The sequence below is a fragment of the Lactuca serriola genome, chromosome 2 (assembly GCF_051521515.1).
Source record: "Lactuca serriola cultivar US96UC23 chromosome 2, Lser_US96UC23_V15, whole genome shotgun sequence".
Taxonomy (NCBI): domain Eukaryota; kingdom Viridiplantae; phylum Streptophyta; class Magnoliopsida; order Asterales; family Asteraceae; genus Lactuca; species Lactuca serriola.
The window spans coordinates 135,179,627-135,205,638 of record NC_136409.1 but is presented as its reverse complement, the minus strand read 5'-3'; positions in this window follow the sequence as shown (position 1 = coordinate 135,205,638).

Below are 26,012 nucleotides of genomic sequence, written 5' to 3'. Positions count from 1 at the left end.
AGATCCATAAGCTCTTCCTTGATCCCCATCCTTGCACCAAACTCCATCTTCTTGGAAATGGACCAAACACACCAAAAATGGACACAATGAACTCCAAATACCATCATGAAGGTTAAACATCGATTTCTAGCGTTTTGAGGACTTGGAGGCTGGTAAAGAGGCCCGCCCCATGACTTAATGTGCTTATTTAGGATATACTCACTTAAAATTAGGGTTTTCCTCTAACCCTCGTAGCTCCCTATCACTGGAGCCTCCATCCTACCTCTACGGTCATCATTAATTCTTGTTAAACGGGAGTGGGTGCCCGCGCCGCTCCACCTATCGATCTCGAACAGTCAGCCTTCTTATTGCCCACCTGCTTGCAATAAAAACAAACCAACCTCATTCCCTTAGGACACTCCCTACTGAAATGATCAATATGGTGGCAAGTGAAACAACACACTCTCTTCTCATGATAGTTCCCCTTAAGGGACCTCCCACATTGGGCAGGACTGCCCGACCCTGTTGGCCTATAGCTCGTAAATCGAAGATCTTGGGCTTCTTAGCAGAGTTCTCTGTTCCACATATGGCGAACCCAACAAAGATCTTTCTCTGAAACTGCTTGTGAACTCAGCCCATGACATAGCCTCCAACTCATAAATCCTAATAGATAGTGCAACCAAATCCCAACAACTTGTTTCTGTTGGGTTTTAGTATACTACAACATCCTATGGTGCACATACAAGCCTAAATACCTTGGATCTATGTTTTCACTAATTATACATGCAAATGGTTTCCAAGGTATTAAACCTACAACTAGCATGCATTTGATATAAACCATATAAAATACTAGTTAGGATAATATACCTTTTTATGGAGCTTGAAGTATTGATGTATTTGGCCTTCAAGAGCTTATCCCCAATATTGTGGAAGCCTCAAGTGGAATCACAACACATCACAGACAAAGGAGAAATGTGAGAGAGAATTCCCATGCACACCAAAACACCACCAACTACAAGAATACACTTGTATCGATTTAGGGCAATTGAGTATGTATTTATATGTGGGATTTCAAAGGTCATGGATATAACCCAAATCCATACCCATGGGTTTTCTGATCCATGGTTCATATGGCACAACTCTTTATGTATCCATACATAAACGTGGTCCAATATGGATCATAAGCCCAACACATATAAATATAACTAATTAACATAATTAGTCCCCATAGATTTAATTAGTCTCTTTTGATCACTAAATTAATTCCAAATTAATTCTTGTTCAATGCTAATTAACTCATATGATTTCATATTATATTAATAAATCATATATAACATTCTCTCAAGAGTCCATCCTAACAAATTGTCCTGATGATATGCAACCCAAATGGACCATGCTACTCTCGGGTCAAGTACATACCAATAATAGCTATGGGCTTAGACATCTAATCCAAGAGTCTCCCACTTGGATAAGTCTAAAACTATTATTGCAAGTACGACTTCATAACCCGACTAGCAATCGTAGCTCTCAAAGTTGTTGTCGAACTCTGAACAAATCAAATGACGCCTCCATTAGATAAGTGATCATATATTCCTCCATTCTAGATATCATATGGACTGAGACATGGATTATAATCATTCTCTCTGTCCATTTGTTGTTTCCTGATTTTCGATTTATGACAACTGACTAATTGAACAAATCAAACTAGTCCAGGCTTGGCCAAGCAGTTAGGTGTGTCATCACTAAATCATCGAGGGCCCCACAAATATCGCATTTATCTTTATGAGGTAAAAGGAATGGATAAACTTTGACTCATAGGCTTGTACTAACTACTTGTTGAATCATACACAAAGGCACATTTTATAACATCAAGTTACTGATGCATACACAAAGGCACATTTTATAACATCAAGTTACTGATGCGTTTTCATACAATCAATGTATAACCAACTCATAGTCAACAACTCATATCTCTAGGTTTGAAGAATATAAGATATTATCGTCTCATGATTCACTCGTGATAAAATCCATGAAGTGATTCAAATGAGCATGGGTTTAGTCCAATACTCAGACCTTTTGAGCACTCATGAATGTTGCAGTAACCATTGCTATGTCTGAAGCACCTTAGACAAATCTTACATGCCAAATTCATGTTAGTCTTACTTCAATACGTACTTCCAATGTATGACCGACTGTGGATGGTTTGAATAACCTAGTTATTCAGGAACTCAAAACATGCAAAGTGAAACACAAGAATAATACTAATCAGATATGGCCCCAACACTTTGAGTGTAAATAAAAACCCTTTTATCTAATCACCATATTGATTACTCATTATTCATTGTATAATGTTCCGATTTATCAACTTAATACTTGAATTAAAACAATAGTCATGCCATGCTCCAAGCATGCACACTATGTTTACTTATGGTCCTTTCTTTTGTGAAATAGATCAATTGAACATGAATCCAATGATGTTCATTTCACAATGCCAATCCCTTTTGTAAATGTAAGAATACCAAACTCTTTCCATTTACTTTAATCCATTAGAATCTAAACTTATATGCAATGATTCTCTTGTAATGACTATGCACAAAAAGTCACAAAGACTTGGCAACAGAAATTACAAAGTATTCCAATGGAGATCAATTCCATGGAAACGAAGTCTCATATTCAAAGTACATTCCTTTGAGCATCCTTCTTAGCATTAAATTTTCTAATCTTACATAGATTCAGAGAATAACTTCCACCTATGAAAACAATTCCATATTACCATTTTTACTATCACTTCTGAACAAGAGTTACCTCTTTTCAGAATATGTCAATATAGTCGAAAGTTTACATTATACTTCCAATTGTCCACAATCAACCAATCTTTGGTAAACCTCAGATTGTCCTCGACAATTGTTTAATCATTTTACTCATATCTGGTTCTATTCCTTTTTATTTGACATGTTCTTACAACTCGAACTTTGAAGAGGGATGTCGTAATCATAATCAAATTTTGAAAACACAACATATATAGAATTTCCTTATGTTGAACCATTCCATCATAACATTCATATATATCTTTGACTAAAGTTGATTAAAATCTCAATCTAAGCTTGTAGAATTGGAATGAAGTATAAAATCCTCTCCCTTAAGTATAGCAAAATAACTTTTCAAAGCAAATTGAAATTTTTGTTCTCTATAATTAACATTGCTAACCTGCAAAACGTAACATAATTGCAACACGTAACATAATAATCATGCTCCCACTAACATGACAATTATAATTTAACTAGCATAACACTTTATGCTCCCACTAGCTTTGACATGTACCCAGAAATCAGCTGGACTTCTAGAAATCAATACTTTATTGACTTTTTTTTTACCAAAGTTCAGTTTTCTGATACAAGATGCTTTGATAAGACTTTATCAAAATCATACACCTTTCCTTAGATAGCTTACATGTGTGTCTAAACAATATTGGAACTATGAAAAGGGATGCCATAATCATAGTCTCAATTGTTTAGACCTTTGCCGTTTCTCACAAGTCTATGTTAATGTGCCGGTTACCCACACACGGTCCACTAACGACTTTGAGAATGCAAATATCACATTTGCTATCTACTTAAAACATACTTAGTGAAAGCGTTTCCTCAACATCATTTTCATGAATAAGAGAGAAACCTTATGACACTTAGAGTTTCTGGTGTATGTGTTCCTATCAATGTGAATTTGTCATAACAATAATCTCAAGACAAGGTTAGTGACAAATCCAAACTCATATGGACTGAAGTTACCCAATCTCATTTTCTTGCCACCCGACAACACAAGGGCCTACCATTGCTTCCAGGTTGTTATGCAAACAATTGAGAACTTATAGAACTCACAAGCATAGTCAACTTAAACTGGAATGGGCACAGAAACAGAAATATGCCAACACAATGGTTTACAAACCACAAGTTGTGCGCTAGCGATTAAACAATAGGTTTTATTCTTGATTAGTTCTTGAAACTTTTCCAAGACCTTTAAGACTCCCACTGTCTTCTTGACATATGAGATTCTCTTGTCAACAACTATTCCTTGACAAAACAAATATTTAGGAGTTAGTGTGGATTCTTATCAAGATAAACACTTCTGACATTTTGGTATTAGTTGGTCTCTGTTTTATCTAAAACATCATCACTTACCAATTTCAAATGTACAAGAGTAAGAAACATGTTACTCTACATTTGATAAGTGTTATAAACCTTTCTTAAAATTATGTCACTCAAGTTAGAATCTTAGAGTATGACTCTAAGACTTGTTTTGGAACGAAGTATGGTTTATCTTTTGATTTAACAATTTCAACAATTCATGATTCCTCTCCTTAGCCAAACCAATGCACCAAGGTGTCTTTAGAGGATCTATTGTGATATGGTTCCATAATCACTAAGATAATCATAAAACAAGATACTCAAGTACTCTCCCATCTCTTCAGATTGGAGAAACCTCTATCTTTCTGCCTTATTTGATTCTTCTTATCCGTCCAGCCATATATCAAAACTTTTCCAATGCTTCAGAATTATACTCAAACTTGTAAGTATAACCATATTTATTAAAATTTAGTAAATCATGATGCATAGTCTTCTCGATCTTTTGTGGTGGACTTGACTAGTGCACAAGAATGTGTACTTGATCCCTTAGTCCTTCACTTAACTCACATATACATGTGAATAACGAATTAGTCTTAATTTACAAAAAACGAAAATTCTCATTCATCATACAATACAAGTTGCATGATTCCAAGTTTCTATCCAACTGAAACTTGGGCGATGAGAACCTTTCCTTATTTGGTAAATTATGACACTACCACAAATGAAAGAATCAAATCCATTTTCAAATATTGCTATCAAATGGAAACATATAAACGACGATTTTTCACAAATACCATTGTAAGGATACTTACAATAAATAAAATCAAAACCTTTTTCTTTTATTTTAAAAATTGCGGAAAACTATCATTACAATGCAAATACATATGAAAAACATGTTGTCATCTATTCCTAAGCAATCTATCATAACTCTTAAGTAGCAGCTCAAAAATTCTGATCATTGAACCATGCGATCGAAATCTATCTATTCACGATCAGAATCAGCTTACTCTTTCTTTAATCTTCCTTACTCTTCTTAGATTCTACAAAACATCAAAATGTAATTACATTACATCATGTATTGAGAATCTCCAAATAAGAACATAATAGAGTTAGATAGTGGACTTTACCTGAAGTAAAGTCAAACCTTTTTTACTTTACCATCCTTATGATCTTTCAGGTATATTTGGCAGCTTCATAACTATTCCCCTTCTTTTGGCTAAGGAAACATGTGGACTCTTTTGAAATGGTACACTTGATTGTCCAGACTTAGCCTTTCTCTTTACCATTGAGTTAAACGACTTGACCATGGCCGATCCCATTCCATTGGGAAGAGAAAGGTTTTCTGGACTTCTAATGTCACCATTATCAATGTCCAAATGGGTTTGGAAGTTGATCTTCTAATCAAATTTTCTTTACCAGGCCTCCAAATCATTGCTAATTCAACAAATCGAAGCAAAAAAATAAGATCATTAAGGGTCATGTCATAGTCAGTTTCATAGTAGTCCCAAAGGAAACTCACTATGTGACTTAGAAAGTGATTTAGCAACCAACTTTCTCAAGACTTTGACATCTAACTCTCCCGACTTGTCAATATGTGACTTCATCTCCAAGATGTGAGCACACATAGACCTCGCTTGCCAATAGGGCTTGAGTGACTTTAAACTATTCAAGAGCTTGTTGGTTAGGGAAAATAATTAGAGGAGGTGGAGGAAGTGAAGTATGATTTCCATGAGCCAACCACGGGACATCATCTTCATTAGGAAAGCTTGTTCCAAAAGGGCGAGGAAGGCCGTAGTTGTCTGAATTTAGACATCTATGAGGGAGAAATTTAAGTTTCAATTGATTGAAGTCCTTAACATAACACCCAATATGAAATATTAAGGCTAGAACCTGGCAAACTATTTTATAACTCGGAAGAGGGATGTCGTAATCCAAGCTACAAAATATTTGAAGGTAGGTAATGACGATTTACCAATTTCCACCATGAAAATCAAAATAAAATATTAAGTTTTAAATGGATTTGAAACTCCTAGATCTTTTGAGATTCATTGAACTATTCAATGGCATGTTTAAATCTCGATTGTGCCCTCTTAAGTTTGTGACTGGGATGCCGAGGATCACAAACAAGGTGTGAATAACCATGCAAATTGACTTGGTACCATTAATTTTATCACCCAATGGATGTGCCGATTAACCACACGCGCTTCACCGATCTATGATAAAACTTATGTCACCCTTTGCCACACATTGTCAGTCCCATGTTAGTGTTTCGGTTAACCACATACGCTCTACTAACGACTTAACAAGGTGCAAAGTGTAATTTCATGGGTTAGCTTTTCCTAAGTAACTAAGATTGAGAATTTATAAGTGTTTAGTTACGTAGTATTTATCATCATACTTTTAATGAAGGGAGAATTATAGTCCTTTCCTACCCGTTTGGCTAACGACCCTCCACCAGTCAAGGAAGCGGTGGGTGACAGTGGACACCCATTAAACTTCCATTTTATAGGCAATAACCTTATACCGCCCTTATATATATATATATATATATATATATATATATATATATATATATATATATATGTGTGTGTGTGTGTGTGTGTGTGTGTGTGTGTGTATTAACTTTTAATATTATAATAGTATAAGGGTGTATTTTACACATTTAAAATACTTGGTGGTTTAATCTTATTAATTAAACTATACTCTTAATTTAATTAAACTTAAACCATGTCTTTTTGGAATTATTAACTCCTTTAATTAAACACTTTAATTAATTTAGTGCAGTCCATAAAGTTTGAATTTTAACTTTTAGAATTCTAGGGTTTGGAATTAAAGTCTACATGGGGGTGACTTTATAAATCCCAAAACTTGAGGGCAAGTTTTGAAACTTTTCAAAACTCTTGGATTTTCATAACTTATGAGTTTAATTATGGTTTAATGAAAAAAATTTCAAGTTCCATAACTTGAGGACAAGTTATGGAAGACATAAAATCATTTTATGATGACATTAAAATAGAGACTCTTCCATTTTCGTAACCTATGAGACTTAATGTGATTTTAAATGAAAAACTCTTCATTTTCCATAATTATTAACACGTTAATCAAGTATGTTTTCTATGAACAAGATCAAACTCGTAAGTAAAGAAAATTCATATCAACATTTTTCAAGAACTTAGCTAATCACAAAAATTAACATAACTCTTAAAATTTGACAATTTTCCTTTATTTGGATTAGAATTGTGACAACCCGAATATTTTTGCCTAGTAAAGCCCAGACAGTCAACTCAGCTGAGTGTCAGACTTATTTATGCTATCATTTAGCCTTGTTTATTGTTTGTTTGAAGGGTCAAAGCTCAGTGCATTCAAACCTCGAGTATAGGATTGGATCGCGAACACTTCTAGCACCAAAACCGAGCCATACACTCCATTTGAGGGAGTGTACGGCCGTACACATGATTGTATGGTCGTACACCCATGTTGGGTCGTACACACCCCTCCCTATGTATGGTATCCCTTCATTTCTAAGCCATTCTTCAGTTTCCAAGTCAAGAACCTCAAGTTTTCTCTCAACTATCATCAAGATTCTCACCCGGTCTTCAAGAATGTAAGCCTTTCTTCCATTTTGTTTTGTTGTTATAATTCTTCTCCTAGTAAAACCCTCTGATTTCATCCATGGAAGTCATATTTTGGCTAGATCTTCAAGTCTCACCAAGAACACCAAGAACACACACTTGTTCTTGGTGATTTTAAGCCTTCTTAAGCCTCCGGATCGTAAGTAATCTTTCCCAATGCTTGAATCTTTTTTAGAACACTAGATTAACACCTTAAAAATTCCCAAAATTCATGAACATGAGGTGTGTACCGCCGTACACTCCTCAAAACACCCTTAAAGGACCTTTAATGTGCATTTACAGCTTCAACACTTGTAGAGAAATTGTCCCACAAGCATTTCTACCCTTGGAAAAGGTTTTTGTGCACTTTTTACCATGAGTGTACGGCCGTACACTCCCTGGCCGTACACCCATGGCCGTATACTCCTCATATTGGCCATACACTCCCCTTAGTTCAATCACATGTGTTTCCAACACTAGGTCAACGTGTTTCCTAGTCCCGTGATGTGTTTCCTTGCATTTGGTTGCTTCTAAACAATATATTTATGTCAATATATTTCATTTAGGACTCGTTAAGTCTCGGGACTTCATTCGTGTAACTTCTCATCCATATGCACATATTCGTTTGAATCACCCACATTAGGTGAGTTCATACCCCGTAATCAACCTTTTAAATTGTTTTAAATGCTTTAAGGGGGGAATACAAGTTGAACACAATGATAATTGTGTAAATGTTTGTTATAAAGATCTTTCAAAAGATTGCTTATGTCTTTTATAAGTGATTAAGACGTTTCAAAAACTCTTTTAAAGTTATGTTACTTTATAGTTTAACAAAACTCCATGTTTAAACTACAATCATAACTTAGTAGATAAAATGAGTCTTTTCTTCAAATCTGTATCAGTTCAAGTAAACATGTTAGTAAACTATAATAGGTATAGTTTAGGTGTTCACTTCATGCTATAACAAGTATAGAGATAAACATGTAATAACAAGTACAGAGAGGAACATACTATAACAAGTACCGGGAAAAACACGTTAATATATCTTTCCAGGTTTGCGTTGACACAAGTACGATTTCATGTACCAAGGTTAGCAGACACGAGGTGATAAAACTTAATAATATAACTTTCCGGGTTTGCATTGACACTAGTACGATTTCACATACCAGGGTTAGCAGACACGAGGTGATAAAACTTGATAATATATCTTTCCGGGTTTGCGTTGACACCAGTATGATTTCACGTACTAGGGTTAGCAGGCACGAGGTGATATTTATATCCAACCTAAGTTATTTATTTATAAAAGGGTACATCTATAAAGTACCCGATTATAATAAATAAGATACATAACTTATTCATAACATGGAAATTAAGTGGGAAAGGGACCTATAATGCTAACCTTATGATTCCTCAATGTATACATCAAAGGATATATATTAATAGGATCCAATAGGTAATAGGATGTGTGATTTCTGCTTCATTTCCTGTTCCTTGTTTGGTTGTGGGCTTAAAGCGGATTCACCTAGCCTATTACCCATTCGATCTTAATTATATATATGTTCCGTATACATTAAGTCATCATAAGGGGTACCAGGTATGGGTCATGTCATAGAGCACTAATTCAATGCACAGTTTTCTAGTACAAAACATACTTTTCAAATAGAACTTTTGATATACAAAATTAGAAACTTACCAGTAAAGGGTTCAATCCATTTTATTAAACCAGCATAACTTAAGGGACCTTAGGTGATTAATTCTATAATACCTTAGTTGATACATCAGGCTTATATATAATTAATACCCGATAGATAGTTAGATGTGTGTCTTCCGCCTCATTTCCTGTTCCTTGTTTGGTTGTGGGCTTAGGGCAGATTCACACAATTAACTATCTATTTGATATTAGATTATATATAGCTAGTATAAACTAAGTGATTATAGAAGGAACCATTGTGGTTACTATTTTTATTATAAGAAATAAGGGTTTTCTTAAAGGATCATTTCATCAAATATAAAGGAACTATTGCAATTAACTTTATGAGTATCAAGTGAATACACCAAGGTTATATACAACGAAGATCTAACAACCAATGGGATGTGTACTTTCCGCCCCATTTCTTGTTCCTTGTTTGGTTGTGGCCTTAGGGAAGATACACACAATCGATTGGTTGTTTACTCTGAGTTTTATATAACTTGTACCCATTTAGTACTCATAGAAAGGATTGTAGAGTCATTTTTACTTATCTTTCATCAAAGCAGGAAATATAGGATTTTCTGGAGAAACAGACGAACTTTTCTAAAACAAAACTTACAACTTATTAAACTTTCTTACAACTTACTTACATCACTAAAATCTTATGAACTCACCAGCTTAATTGCTGATAAACTCTTTCAAAATAACTTGTATTCGCAGGAGACTAATAGACAGCTACTCGCGCTGGGAATTCAAAAGATGGAGCGGTATAGCTTCAAGTATTTTTTTTGTTATTTGCTTATGTATTCTATGTTTTGTGAACACACACATTGTAAACACTTTCTTTCTAATGAAATGGTTTTTATTACTTTGATTACTATGATGCATGTCTTGTGATACTAAACATGACGTCCTCCACCCCAGAACGTTTTTGCCGTTCCGGTTTTGGGGTGTGACAAGAATAAACATTACCATAGTACCCAAAAGAAATTTTATGAACAAAAACACTTTGTGGTAATGATTCCAATCCAAAATAGGCCAAAAAACACGAATATATGCTGTCAGGGGGTCCAACTCGTCGAGTACATGAAAAAACTCGACGAGTTGGATGCATTTATACATGGACTCGTTGAGTCACACACTGGACTCGTCGAGTTTGCTGTCCAGACAACAAAAATTCGGTTTTTTTTCAGCTAGTTTCATCAAGTATAATTAAAAACAACCCATGACTCTGATACCACTATTGGGTTTTAGTATACTACAACATCCTATGGTGCACATACAACCCTAAATACCTTGGATCTATGTTTTCACTAATTATACATGTAAATGGTTTCCATGGTATTAAACCTACAGCTAGCATGCATTTGATATAAACCATATAAAATACTAGTTAGGATAACATACCTTTTGATGGAGCTTGAAGTCTTGATGTATTTGGCCTTAAAGAGCTTAGCCCCAATAATGTGGAAGCCTCAAGTGGAATCACAACGCATCATGAGAAAAGGACAAACTTGAGAGAGAATTCCCATGCACACCAAAACACCACCAACTACAAGAATACACTTGTGTCGATTTAGGGCAATGGAGTATGTATTTATATGTGGGATTTCAAAGGTCATGGATATAAACCAAATCCATACCCATGGGTTTTATGATCCATGGTTCATATGGTCCAACTCTTTATGTATCCATGCATAAACTTGGTCCAACATGGATCATAAGCTCAACACATATAAATATAACTAATTAACATAATTAGTCCCCATAGATTTAATTAGTCTCTTTTGATCACTAAATTAATTCCAAATTAATTCTTGATCAATACTAATTAACTCATATGATTTCATATTATATTAATAAATCATATATAACCTTCTCTCAATAGTCCATCCCAACAAATTGTCCTGATGATATGCAACCCAAATGAACCATGCTACTCTCGGGTCAAGTACATACCAATAATAGTTATGGGCTTAGATATCTAATCCAACATTTTCATGATGTAAAAGGTCCAAAGAAAACTAAACCTTGGCTTCTATGGTATAGGGACTGGTGCGGAAGACACCCTCCATCTCCTCAATACAACGTGGACTCAACACCCCGACATTCCTCCCACAAACCATAGAAGGCTGATATGTAACTATGTCGGTGGGTGACGTGATTAATTCATACATCCCCTCATCAATAGACTTGGACCAAATCCTGAACCTAAACCAAAACCCGAACCTCCTCCACGAGTACTCATCACCATACTGACAAACAACTGTACATTAATCAGAATATTCACAAAGAATCCTCATTCCACAGGCTTCGTAGATTCTTCATGACATTCCATGATTCGAGTATGGATCCTGTGCTTTTAGTAGTATGGGTCTGTCACACCCCCGAACCGGACGGCGGAAACGTCTGAGGGCTCTTGTGACTGAAATTGAATACCATCACAATGAATATACATGAATCATAAGATAATTCATCACCATGCATTGAAATATTACAACTGATATCGGTTACATTCAGTACATTGTTTTAGACGTTACAATTTCATAACATAAACCATTCGATAGTAAATCTAAGCAAAACACCATGACATCGCTTGGTACTTATTCTTCAGTTTATCTGTTACCTGAGAATACAAGCTATTTCGAAAACGGTCAACATAAAAATGTTGGTGAGTTCATAAGCATGCTTGTGAAAATGATTTGTATAACTTTGAAAACCACCAGAAAATCCGATATTTTCTGAAAAGAGTATTGTTTATAAAAAGTGTGAAGATCCGTAAGTATGCTTGTCGATTTTTGTAAACATGTATAATTGTTTATCTTTGTACACATCACATAGGTAAAAGTGTTGAACTCCCCGAGAAAACCCGATGTTTTCCCAATACATAAAATTACGTGTCTTAATTATTTATTGTTATACCGATACGACGATTGTTTATGATTACCCAGGTGACATTGGATTAATTATGGGTTGTGAGTTGTTATAATCACGCATTAATGAAAATGACTAGTTTATAACTACTAAATACAAACGATCCTTTAGGCATCGTCCGTACTACTCACTTAATCCAACCACCCTGACTTCTCTTGATTTACGCCACGAATCTGTCTACTCGATAATTCTAGTTGACATTGGATTAATTATGGGTTGTGAGTTGTTATAATCACACATTAATGAAAATGACTAGTTTATAACTACCAATTACAAACGATCCTTTAGGCGTCGTCCGTAAGACTCACTTAATCCAACCACCCTGACTTCTCATAACCCCACAACCGAGGAGAAAGGAGTATACGAAGCCCCCTTTGTTTCCATAAGTTGTTCAAGGCTATCGGGAATGCGAAAGGTGCTTGGCCCGACTCGCATTTGACTTCTCGACTTTGCTAGCAGTACCAATGGACCCTTGGGGCCCAACAACACGATAAAGCTATTGAAAGTCCTTTTACATGGAATTAGGTCATAAAAGGCCCAATAACATGTAAGCGCGTTCCCTTCGGGCCTAAAGATCATGTTATTGGGCTAGGTAGGCCCAACAAGCACGATTTGAAACTTTCAAGCCCAAAGATTGAATATTGACTTCTCGTAAATTTTCGTGTGTTTATTGAAGTACTATTGTTTATTGATTTTTGATTCATTATTGATTCGAGACCGAATCAATTCGTTTGATAACAATATTGGTATTGAAAGTGTATTTGTTATTACGTTTCGCCGGTAGTCGCGGTGTTCATATTTTATCTTAAGGGTTTTATTTGTTTAAAAGTAAGAGTTTACCTTTTTACGACCCTTCTTGGATAAAATTTACACTTTCAGCCCTTTATAAAAAAAGAATTTCCATTTTAGTCCTCAAACCATTTTTCTTGACACTTTAGTATCAAAACTTATTGAAAAGAAATTTTCAGCCCCAATTTACTTGATAAACAGCTTAAGCCCTTCAAAAATGAAATTTTCTCGGTTGGAACCCCTATTTTCGCAACTTTTACAGTTTTGGCCCAAAATGGAAATTTTTTGCATTTTTGATCCCTTTTGAATTTGAAAAGCATTTTTGACCTTTGAAGTGGTTTTAATACACTTGTAATCCCCTGTTTTACAGAAATTTGCATTTCCAGCCCTTTAATTGCAAAAATCTTGCAATTTGGGGCTTATTGCGTCGAAAAGCCCATTTTAGCCCATTATGTTCAAAATTTACATTTTAAGCCCCTCAAAAGTGTTGATATTCAGAAAATTTATGTTAGAAACTGTTTGGACTCTTTTCAACCTCCAGAAATTATCATTTGTCGTTTTGGGCCCTTAGTTTTGTATTTTTGACAATTTGAGCCCAAAAATGGGTTTTAAGTCCAAAAATGTTCATTCTAACCAAATAAACGATTTTTCTAGACTTTATTAGTGTAAAATGGTATAAGTTATGTTTAGTTCATTCCTCATATTGTAGATCTCGGTTTTTAGGTTCTTTTTGGCTAACATATTCATCACAAAACACATAAGATCATACATACAAGCATAAAAATCACACAAGGCATATATTTACTCATAGATCTACACAATTGCTTGTATTCTCCCCCATAAAAATCATAAAAAAAACCGAAAAAGAGGGGGTATGAAACTCACCTTGTTTGAAGATTTCGGTTTTTGATGAAGATGTGAAGAGGTTTTTGGTCCTAGCAAGCTTCTTGAGGAGCTTTACAACTTAGATGGCTCTAAGATGTATGATTCACGAAATGGAATGAGTTAAGAGGATATTTTGAAGAGATCAAGAAGCTAAACCATGGATCTAAGTAAAAACTTACCTAGGATGATGATTTTGGTGAAGAATCCTCTTGAAAGCACCCACCAAACTCGAGATTTTTGATGGAAGAGGGAAGAGGTTTTTGAGAGTGTTTGAGAGAGTTTTTGAAAGAAAAATGGAGGTGGTGAGAGGGTTGGCCGAGAGTATGGAGATAAGGGAGAGAGATATCATAATCTTGTTATTTGTGAGGTAATACCTAGTCTTGAAACATGAGATGCTACCATAGTTATATGGTGGTTAAACATGAGTTGTCATATGCATGTTTAATCTTCATTTATCCATTCTTTCCCCTTTTTTTTATTTATCTATGGCCAAGAATTGGGCTAGAGAGGTAAAAAAATTACTTTGGGCCCAATCTTGGTCTTCCCTTGAAATCATAAGGCCTAACAATTTATTTTCGGCTCATGGAGCTCTTAAGGTGGTTTATGACCCAATATGGCTTAAAAGAATGGGTTATAGTCCATTAGTGCTAATTTGAGTTGTTATGGCCTAATAGGCCCATTAAAGGCAAACAAATTTATTTTAGGCCCATTATGGCTCAAAATGTTATGTTTCGTGAAAGTGGGTCCAATTAGAGCCCATTTAGGGTTCCTAGGCCCGAGATGGTAAAGTTGGAGATTTATTGGTCCATTAGACCCAATAAGAGAATCCTAGTTCATAATGAACTTGATTCGGGATTTCTAGGGTTTCCAATCCTTATTTGAACATATGAAATATACTTGAATGAGAATGAAGTATAGTATTCACTTAGAGTACAAGTTATTACTCTAGGTGAATGATTGCATGAGAGTAGAATTTCCTAGCAAAAATGCTAGTTGTGACAGGGTCGAATAATACCTTCCACACCTATCCATTCTTTACTCAAGAATTATCCAAAATCCTTTAAGTTACCTTCTCAATTTGGTACTCTAAGTACCCACTAAACAGTACATCCAAACCCACTAAAACTTTTCCTATGCACTCCTAAGTTGCTCACCTCACCCTACCATAAATTGTTGAAAAACTCCCACGTATTGAGTTAGCTACTTCATGAATACAATTACATGCAAAAAAGCTTAGATAATCCTTCGACTAAAAGGCTCAACCCTACAATGATTAGACTAAAACAAGAGCTATGCAATAAGGCCAAATCAATCACTCTAAGATTATTTAACCTTTCAAGCATGTAACTTAACGTATTCACTTAACGGTTAACTCACATCAACAATAGTCCCATAAAGCACAAAACAAGTAGCATTCATGAAGTAACACTCAAAAGCCATAAAACATAAAAAGGAATCCTCCAACTCACTTACTACTACAATGGTAGGAACTTCCACTCTCACTGTAGGTTACATGATGCATGCATATTATACACAATACTTGATCAAATAAACTGTCAAATAAATTATTGACCCTAGGACCACAACCTGACGAGGAAAATGAAATAAGGCTAAATCAGTCATTTTAGGGCTATATGATCCTAATCATATACAATTTTTAAAGCATACATTTAGCAATCACATCCACCAATATAGATTCGAAATTTAACATAGCATCCAGTTCCTCTTAGGCTACAAGGCATCATAAATCAGGCCAGTCGATAATGTAATTCCTTAAGGTATCATTAGCCATATCCTAGCATGCAAACATTCCATATTATATAACATATCCACATGTATAGGTATTATGGGAATCACTTACCTGAGGTTGGCTAATTGCACACATCACACCCCTTTTCTTTTTAAAGGTCTTTTTAGAAATTTTATTCTCTTTCAATAAGATTACCATCAGTTTGAGTTCAAACACACCCAAGAGTATGCCAAAATCCCTCAAACCAAGGCTCTGATACCAACTTGTAATGTCCCAAAAATTCATAGTAAAAATTTCATTTTAAAAGCAATAACATAGAAACGAGTTGTTCCAAAACAAATGCATGTGAATATATCATTATAACATCAGAGTAAAAATCAAAAAAAAAAAAACCAATGTGGAAAACTAAAGGGGATGTTGTACAGTCACGCCAAGCCCTTCACTTTAGAACCCGAAGTACTTGAAAATGTTTAAACTACAAACTGTAAGCACAAAGATTAGTGGGTTCCCCAAAATACCACATAACCAAATGGGCTTCACCGAACACATAATGGGTCTCACCCAATAGGCCTCGCCCTCACACATAACATGCATCACCCAATGGGCCTCACCCTCACATAAAACAAGTCTCACACAACAGGTCTCGCCCTCACATATAATCGGTCTCACCTAACAGGCCTCGCCCTTACACATAACTAGTCTCACCAAACGGGCCTTTCCCAACATACAAATGGATCCATGTTGAAATACTAGGGCGTTTCGATATAGTAGACCTATAAACTGTTAAAAACTAGTGCAACTCGAGTCTTATCTTTTGCGAGATCCCGCCAGTCAAGGGACTCTCATGCTGCGTACACTTGCTTTTTGTAGTATACCTTGTTCGTAGCGGTAGTTTTATAGATAAAACTAAAATACTGAAACTCTGTCAAAGTTTCACCATTATGTTTTGTAACACCTTTATGATCTAGTCTAACACCTTTCATTTCGCGTCGTCCGATATTATCATATAACTTAAGTCAATTCGATCCTCACAATACCAGTCTCGTGCAAAAATCCTTTTCCCCGTAATCGCCTTACTAGCGAAGCCGTCATTCCAGAACTCCGAAGTATTCATGCATAGATTATATTATGTTTCGTATCCTTCCCGAAGGAACCTCAGCAAACCTCCCCGGTATACCGCTCGTACAGTACGTCAAGTTCAATCCGAAGACCCATACGGTTAATCTATCGCTGAGGAATGTATACGCAAGGGTGGTGTATAATCAAGGTTCTACAGGCTTAGAATTGATGATTCCACTTTAACTTCTTTTCCATGTTTGGATGTGAGCTTAGAGTAGAATCATTTATTCAACTGCCTTTTCTGTCTTAATTATATACGACTCGTATACATCAAGCTATGATTGATGAACCAAATATGACTTCTAATATGAACTTCAGGACGGAGACTGCTCAAGACTATGAGTGATCGTGCTGGCATGCGAATAAACCTAAGAGCCAAACAAATGCCCTTCCCGCCAATCGGGACAAGGAATATAGATAGAACAGTAGTACTTATCCTTTCTTTAATTCATAAGTAATCATAATTTCTTTTAGATTTTCCCGACACCTTTCCAGGAGAACTTCCAGGATTTACCTCCGCTATGTAAAGTCAAGTTTAGAATCGACTAAAATCCAAGGGCTACCCCAGTAGCCAAAAATCAACCTACCATCTAGCACTTGCAGAGATACAAGAATTGTCCAGTCAACTTATCGAACTGCTCAGCAAGGGCTTTGTAAGACCAAGCTTCTCACCCTGTGGAGCTTTGGTCTTGTTCGTCAAGAAGAAAAACGGATCGTTTCATATGTGCATCAACAATAGAGAAGCTCTATGCGAAGTTCTCTAAATGTGAGTTTTGGTTTCAAAGAGTAGAATTTCTGGGCCACGTTGTTAGTGAAGAGGGAATTCATGTGGACCCTTCCAAAATCAAAGCCATTGAGAACTGGTTAGCACCGAAGATGCCTACAGAAATTCGCCAATTTCTAGGTCTCGCTGGCTACTATCGTAGATTCATTCAGAACTTCTCTCTGATTTGCGAAACCTCTTACGACTTTGACCCAGAAGGAAGAGAAGTAAGAGGAAGCATTCCAAACGCTGAAGCGAGCCTTATGTACCACACCGATACTATCCCTCCCAGAAGGAACAGAAGACTTCGTGGTCTATTGCGATGCATCCAATCAAGGGCTCGATTGTGTTCTGATGCAACGAGGTAAGGTCATTGCCTATGCCTCCCGTCAGCTTATGGCACTTAAAGCCATCTAAACAACACACGATCTGGAGTTAGGGGCAGTGGCATTTGCTCCGAAGGTCCGGAGATCATTCGCGAAACGAAAGAGAAGATCGTTCAGATTCGTGAACGATTGAAGGCCTCTAGAGACCGATAGAAAAGCTACGCACACAAGCGAAGGCAACCTTTGAAATTCCAGGTGGGAGACCGTGTTCTTTTGAAAGTCTCACCCTGGAAGGGCTTGATATGCTTTGGTAAGCTTATAAAGCTAAATCCAAGATACATAGGGCCTTTTGAGACTATCGCTAGAATCGGCCCTGCAGCTTACAAACTCAACCTACCCCGCGAACTTAGCAACGTACATTCTACTTTCCACGTCTCGGACTTGAAAAAGTGCCTATCCGACGATACTTTTGTAATCCCACTCGAAGAGATCGTGATCAACGAGAGCCTCAACTTTGTGGAAGAACCTGTAGAGATCATAGACCAAGAGGTCAAGCAAACGAAGCAAAACTACATCCCAATAGTGAAGGTTCGCTGGAACGCCAAGCAAGGACCAGAATTCACTTGGGAGCGCGATGATCAAATGAAATTGAAATATCCTCATCATTTCTCTTAGTTATTTGTAACTATTTATTGCTTAAAGTCTAATTTCAGGACGAAATTTCCTCTAACGGGGGGATGATGTGACAACCCGAAATTTCTATCTTGTACAAACCCTACATTTCAATTTAGTCAAACTTACTTCTGCTAACTTTTAGCACAGTTTTGAGTCTATTTGAGCATTCTGAGCTTATTTCATTAAAAGAATAAGTGAAAGGAAGTGTCAACTGAAGTTGTAAACTATCAAACAAGCCCTAGCCATCATCATGTGGAGTTTATGGCCACTCCATGTGAGTTTACGGCCGTAAACACATGGTGGCAGTAAAACCCTAGTATATATATGACACTTAGTCATTTTTCATTCATTCTCCACCTTCCAAGCTAGAGAAATCGGATTCTCTCCCAAAGATCTTCAAGATTTTTCTTCCAATCTTCACAAATGTAAGTAAATCCTTCCATCTATGTGTTGTTACATCACTTCTTCTTGATTCATCCTTGAATCCATCCACAAATTCCATCTTTTGATCTAGATCTTCAAGATCTTCAAGAACACCAAGAACAAAAAAGTGTTTTGGGCCGAAAACACCCTCCATTAGCCTTGAAATTGTAAGTCCTTACCTCCTTTACATGTTTATTAGTTAGGATAATAATTAATGGACTTGAAAACACCAAAAATCCAAGAGCAAAGGGTGTTTACGGCCAAGGCAATCTCCCTTGGTCGTAAACCCTAATGATGGGTGCAATGTTGCCATAAACTCTTTCCTAAGCCTTGGAACCAAGTCTAGAACACTCCCAATACACTTATATGACCTTAAACATCAAATGGTACAAGTCACCATGAGTTTACGACCGTAAAATCATTAGGGCCGCAAACCCTAGGCTGTGAACTCATGGATAGTTAACTCTTGGCCCGTAAACTCCAAAGTAATACCCTACAACCCTTAGATGCAACCCTATGATCTTCTAACACTTGAATCAAAGTTTTTTCCATGTTCTAGGGTGTCTTTACTTGCTTAATTAGTGGTATAATCACTAATTAGATACATATATGTGTCTTTATATGTTAAATAGGATCAGTGTGTGTGTTCAAGACTTGACTTGACACCTAGCACCTTATCCAGCACTTTCATCCAAACCACTCACTACAGGTGAGTTCATACCCCTTAATCAACCTTTTAAATGTTTTTAAATGCTTTTATGGGGGGGATTACAAGTTGAATCTCTATCGTTATAATATTAATCACATGTGATTTATAACTATCAAACAATTGGATTTACTATACTTTTAACTGTTTTGCCAACAAAACTACTTCAAAATGATTATCAAACTCTTTTACATGTTAAACTCTTTATAAAACTTGATCTTAGTTACCAAATCTACACTTTCAATTCTTTAAACTTATATATTGACAAAATCATGTCCATTACATATACAGTTATATAAGTAAGGTTTGAAGGACTTAGGACTGATAACTCGCTTTAATTCATGTTCCTTGTTTGGTTGTGGACTTAGAGTACTTTGTTGTTTGTTCGAGTGTCGTTTGATCCTTAGATATATATTATGTATATATGGGTGGATATAAAGCTTTTACTTCAGTTCCAACACCTTTGGGAAGCAAAGGTGTATAAACTTACTAAGTCTTTCAAACAACATTTCTAGTAAACTATAATAGGTATAGTTTAGAGGTATACTACTTACTACTTTCTAGTACAATGAAACATACAAAGACACAGTTCATACATGAGTCAAAACATACTATACACTATACATAGAGAACTTACACTAGTACATACAATACATACACACTATATACTATACAAAAGAACATTCTAGGATGAGAATCAGAGAGAACATACACTACACTATTACATACAATACATACATACTATAACATAAATGTGAACCACCGTTTCAGGGCATGGCATCACCTGCCATGGCTCGATTTGTATCTTGAGTCTCCTAGAGGGAGAGCGTGAATTTGTGTATATATCTATACTGGATTGACCATCCTACACCTTGCTGCTAGCTACAGTGGGATCTGCAGGTCTTCGGGTGACAAATGTCATTACTGTTCGACGTATTACAACGTCGTGATTATACTAGTCAATTAGTATGGTTAAAGTTATATCACATTATACCTTAATTAACAATTGGTTTAAGGTAGTTAGTACAACAGTAGTTACTATAACATAAAACTACATTACTTCATTTTTTCCCCATTACATTTACTTTGTGATCTTCACATAAACGGTAATGTAGAAACTATATTTTATTAATGATAGTCACCTTTGGGAGGAATACTCAATTTTACAATGAAGAAACATACAGTACATTTGATGCCTTGGTAGAAGGCTACTATTAGTAGAAAATATAGGATTTTTTAGGAAATACAAACATTTACTACAAACATTTACTTCAAACATTTACAAACTTATACAGTCAAACACTTACAAACATTTTCATACAAACAATGACACTAAATACTTATGAACTCACCAACTTTAAAGCTGATAAACTCTTTCAAATAACTTGTATTCTTAGGTGCTAGTAGACAGGTACCGATGCCAGGTTTTGAGAAGATGGAGCTCGTTCAAGACTCATCTCCTATTTTGATTTACATTTTTGTGTCTTATAAACTATACAGAACACTCTTGTATTAAAATACATTATTAATGAAATGGATGATGTTGTTTGCTTGTTTACTATTATTCTGTGTTGTGATATTGTACATGACGTCCTCCGCCCCAGAACGGTTCTGTCGTTCCGGTTTACGGGTGTGATAGTTAAGTCCTTAATCCATTAATTCTGTCATTCTAACTATTACAGAAGATAAAGGGGACTCTAAAGCTCCATAAAAATGATTACTTGATGAATATGCCTGCCTAATGAATGTGCTCTATCCATTCTAAATCAAAATGAGGAGACTACACCAAAATATTCAAGCATGGGACCAATAATCAACCAACTTCTAGAACATAACATAATCATACTCCATGGACCCTTAGAATGCATAAAGCTGCTAACTTTATGTATTCCTTCCATTCAAACTTGCTTAAACACGAAAGGAAAGGGACAATAACTTAGATCTAACCACTTTAAGAAATAAAGTTTGAGTCTTTTCCACCTACAAAGTTCTAAAAACGAAATGAGATGATGATGATGATAATGATGATGTTTCGTTGCAAGCTCCACTAACTAATAGAACACCTTCTTCGCCTTCTTTTATTCTTCTTCAACCCAAGAAATGGCTTAAAATACCAAGAATCATCAAAGGAATTAGGGTTAGGGTTTTCCTGAGGTAAAAGGGTGTTGGAGGCTGATAATGAACCCTAAAAATGATTTAGAGGGGCTTAAAGATGAAGGAACCCTTAAAAGACCGTGGGCTTAGGCTACAACAATTCTCACGTCGTGAGACCTTATGTATCACATTGTGATATTTGTCCTGAAACATGTTTCACATAGTTACCCTTTTCACGTCGTGACCACCCAATGGTCATGTCGTGACACTCGATTCTCTGTAAAAATAACCCTTTTGACTCCTAGAAACCCTGAATTGATCCATCTTGGAAAACGGGTGTTACATGATGACATTCCAATGTCAATACAATCTTGGAAAACCAAGATGGACCCTTGAGCTGATCAAATAAATTTTTTAATTCTTGTAAGAGGGTAAAGGTTTTCCACCTTCAACTTGTTCAACTCCCTATAATCGATGCATATTTGGTGCGACCCTTCCTTCTAAAGGGTATTGAATACTCTAACAACCTTAAGGTGCACGCACAACCCTAAATGCTTTGGATCTATGTTTTCTCTAATTATACATGCAATTTGATTTTCCAAAGCATTATACTAACTAGCATACATAACATGGGTGCTTGTATAACAAAAACCTAGTTAGATGACATTCCTTTTCTTTTAGCTTGTAACCTTGGACCTTTAAGATCCTAGCACCCCAAATGTGATGCCTAAAATGCTTCACACAACACCACCAACAAAGGAGGACTTGAGAGAGAATTTCGTGCACTCAAAATCGGCTATGCTCTTCCAAAGATCACTTAGGTCCGATTTTAGGAGCTTAGGGTCTTCTTATATAGTGTGGCAAAACTAGGGTTACACCATGTAAACCCTAATGTGCATGACCTTCCATATTCCTTAGGCTCCATGGATATAAACCTCCATGGACTATCCATGGGTTGTCACATTGGTTTAGCCCAACCTAAAGAACTATAGATAATTGGCCCATATTATAAGAATCAATTATTTACACAATCAATCCCCATATATTTAGTTAGTCTCTTTTGATCACAAAATTAATTCCAAATTAATTCTTGATCAATACTAATCAAATAATATGATTTCATATTAATATATTAGAATTTATAATATATTAATAAATCATAAATAACCTCTTCTCAAATATCCATCCTTCATATTGTTCTGGTGCCATGTAAACCAAATGGACCATGCTACTATCGGGTCAAGTACATATAAAATATAGTTACGGACTTAGACACCTTATCCAACAGTCTCCCACTTGGATAATTCTATTAACTATAGTTGCAAGTATGACTTCAGGATCCGACTAGCAATCGTAGCTCTTAAAAGCCTTTGTTGAACTTATATGCACCATTGTAGATAAGGGATCATAGAATCCTCTTTTCTCAAGATATCTTCCGGACAAACACATGGAACACAGTCATTCTTATTTTCCATCAATTTGTTTCCCGATTTCCGATTTTTTTGACATAGAACTTAACGAACACATCAAATGAGTTATGACCGGGCCCGACACATAAGTCAAAACAAAATCATCGAGGGGCCCAAGATATCGCTTTTAATACTCCAAGGACTAAAAGGAACAGATAAACTTTGACTCATATGTTTGTAATAACCACTCTTTAAATCATACACAACAACATGTTTTATAGCATCAAGTTACCGTTGCGTTTTTGCACTATCAATGTACAACCAAATCATAGTCAACAACTCATATCTCTTGATTTGAATATTATATGATATTATTGTCTCACGATCACTCGAGATAAATTACATGAAGTGATACAAGTGAGCATGGGTTTAATCCAATACTCAGACCTTATGAGTACTCATGAATGTTGTAGCAATGTCTAACCACTTCAAACAATCTACAAGCCAAATTCATGATAGTCTTGCTTCAATATCTACTTCCAAAGTATGATCGACTGTGGATAGTTTGAATAGTTTAATTATTCTGAAAGTCAAAATATGCAAAATGAAACAATAGTAAAAATTTGACATAATACAATAACCTTGCTTGTAATTAAAAAAATACCTTTTACTTAAGCATCAAATACCAATTACGGTTTATCTACTACAAATTTCGAAACAGCTATCTAATCATTAAAACTAATATCATCCTTCAGCTCAATGCGCCTCGCATGCTGCAAATGCTTAACCCTACTTAGTCCCTTCGTGAGGGGATATGCCGAGTTTTCATTTGATGATACCCTCTTTGCTATGAGGAGTCCTTCTTCTATTCGGTGTCTTATGAAGTGATATTTTTTGTCGATGTGTCTGGATCTGCCATGATCCCTTGATTCCTTTGGATAAGGCAACCGCACTTTTGCTAGCACAGAAAATCTCCATAGGCTCCTTTATAGCTGGTACAACTCCAAGGTCTCCGATGAAGTTCTTCAGCCATATCGCCTCCTTCGCCACCTCGCTTGCTGCTAGGTACGCTAATTCGCACGTTGAATCAGTTACAGTCTCCTGCTTTGAACTTTTCCAAGTAATTGCTCCTCCATTAAGGGTAAATACCCAGCCCGAATGAGAGCAGAAATTATCTTTGTCGGTCTGAAAGTTGGCATCACTATTCCCTGTCACTCCTAAGTCATCACTCCCACTGAGGGTAAGGACCCAGTCCTTAGTCCTCAACAGGTACTTAAGAATGTTCTTCAACATAGTCCAGTGAGCTTTACCAGGATTCCCTTGATATCTGCTGACCATGCCCAAAGCAAAGGCCACATCAGGGCGAGTACAATTTATAGCATACATGATCAAGTCAACGGTAGAGGCATATGGTATTCGACTCATCTTAGCTATCTCAGCCTCTGTACTCGAACTCTGAGTCTTACTCAGTCTAGCATTGCTTTGGATCGGTAAGTCACCTTTCTTGGAATCCTGCATGCTGAAATGTTTCAATACCTTATCCAAGTAGGTACTTTGACTAAGTCCAGTTAGTCTTTTACTCTTGTCTCTCAATATCCTTATTCCCAAAATATAGGCAGCTTCCCCAAGGTCCTCCATAGTGAAACACTTCCCAAGCCAGGACTTAACCTCCTGCAGGTCGGGATATCATTTCCTATGAGAAGTATGTCGTCCACATACAACACCAGAAAGCTAAATATACTCCCACTAGCCTTGACATATGTACAGGACTCATCCTCGCTTCTCGAAAATCCAAACTCCTTGACTTACTCATTAAAACAAAGATTCCATCTACGAGATGCTTGTTTCAACCCATAAATGGATTTCTCAATATTACACACTCTAGGGTACTTTGCATTGACAAAACCCTCTGGCTGATTTATGTATACATCCTCAGCCAACTTTCCATTAAGGAAAGCGGTTTTGACATCCATTTTCCATATATCATAATCATGAAATGCAGCTATGGCTAACATAACCCTAATAGCCTTAATCTTTGCTACTGGCGAGAAGGTCTCATCATAGTCAACTCCCGGAGTTTGAGTAAAGTCCTTTGCAACCAAGCGCGCCTTATATGTGTGTACCTTTCCATCCATGTCGGTCTTCTTCTTGAAGATCCATTTGCACCCGACTGTCTTACGACCTGGAACATTGTCAACCAAGTTCCAAACTTAATTGTCATACATGGACTGAATCTCGTTGTTCATCGCCTCTTTCCATTTAGCAAACTCAGGGCCTGCTATGGCTTCCTTGTAGTTGTTAGGTTCATTGAAATTTACCAGTATGCTATCACTGATAAATGTATCACCCTCAGATGTTATATGGAAACCATAAAACTCAGGTGGAACTCTAACTCTACTGGAAAGCCTCAGAGGTACGGACTCGTCAATCAGCTCAACAGGAGTTTCCTCCTCAGGTTGATCGCTAGTGTTTGAGGTTCCTTCACCACTTGAATCTTGATGTTCTTCAAGGTCAATTTGCCTCCCACTGTCCCCTTGGCATATCAGCTCTCTCTCACAATAGCCTGGTCTCCTTGCAACGAAGGCAACATTGTCACTCGGTCTATAGAAGAGATATCCAAAGGACTTCTATGGGTGGCCAATGAAAATATACCACTCACTACGAGGTTCCAACTTATCGTAAGTCTCATGCCTCATGAAAGCCTCGCAACACCAAACCTTGATGTGTGTTAACGAGGG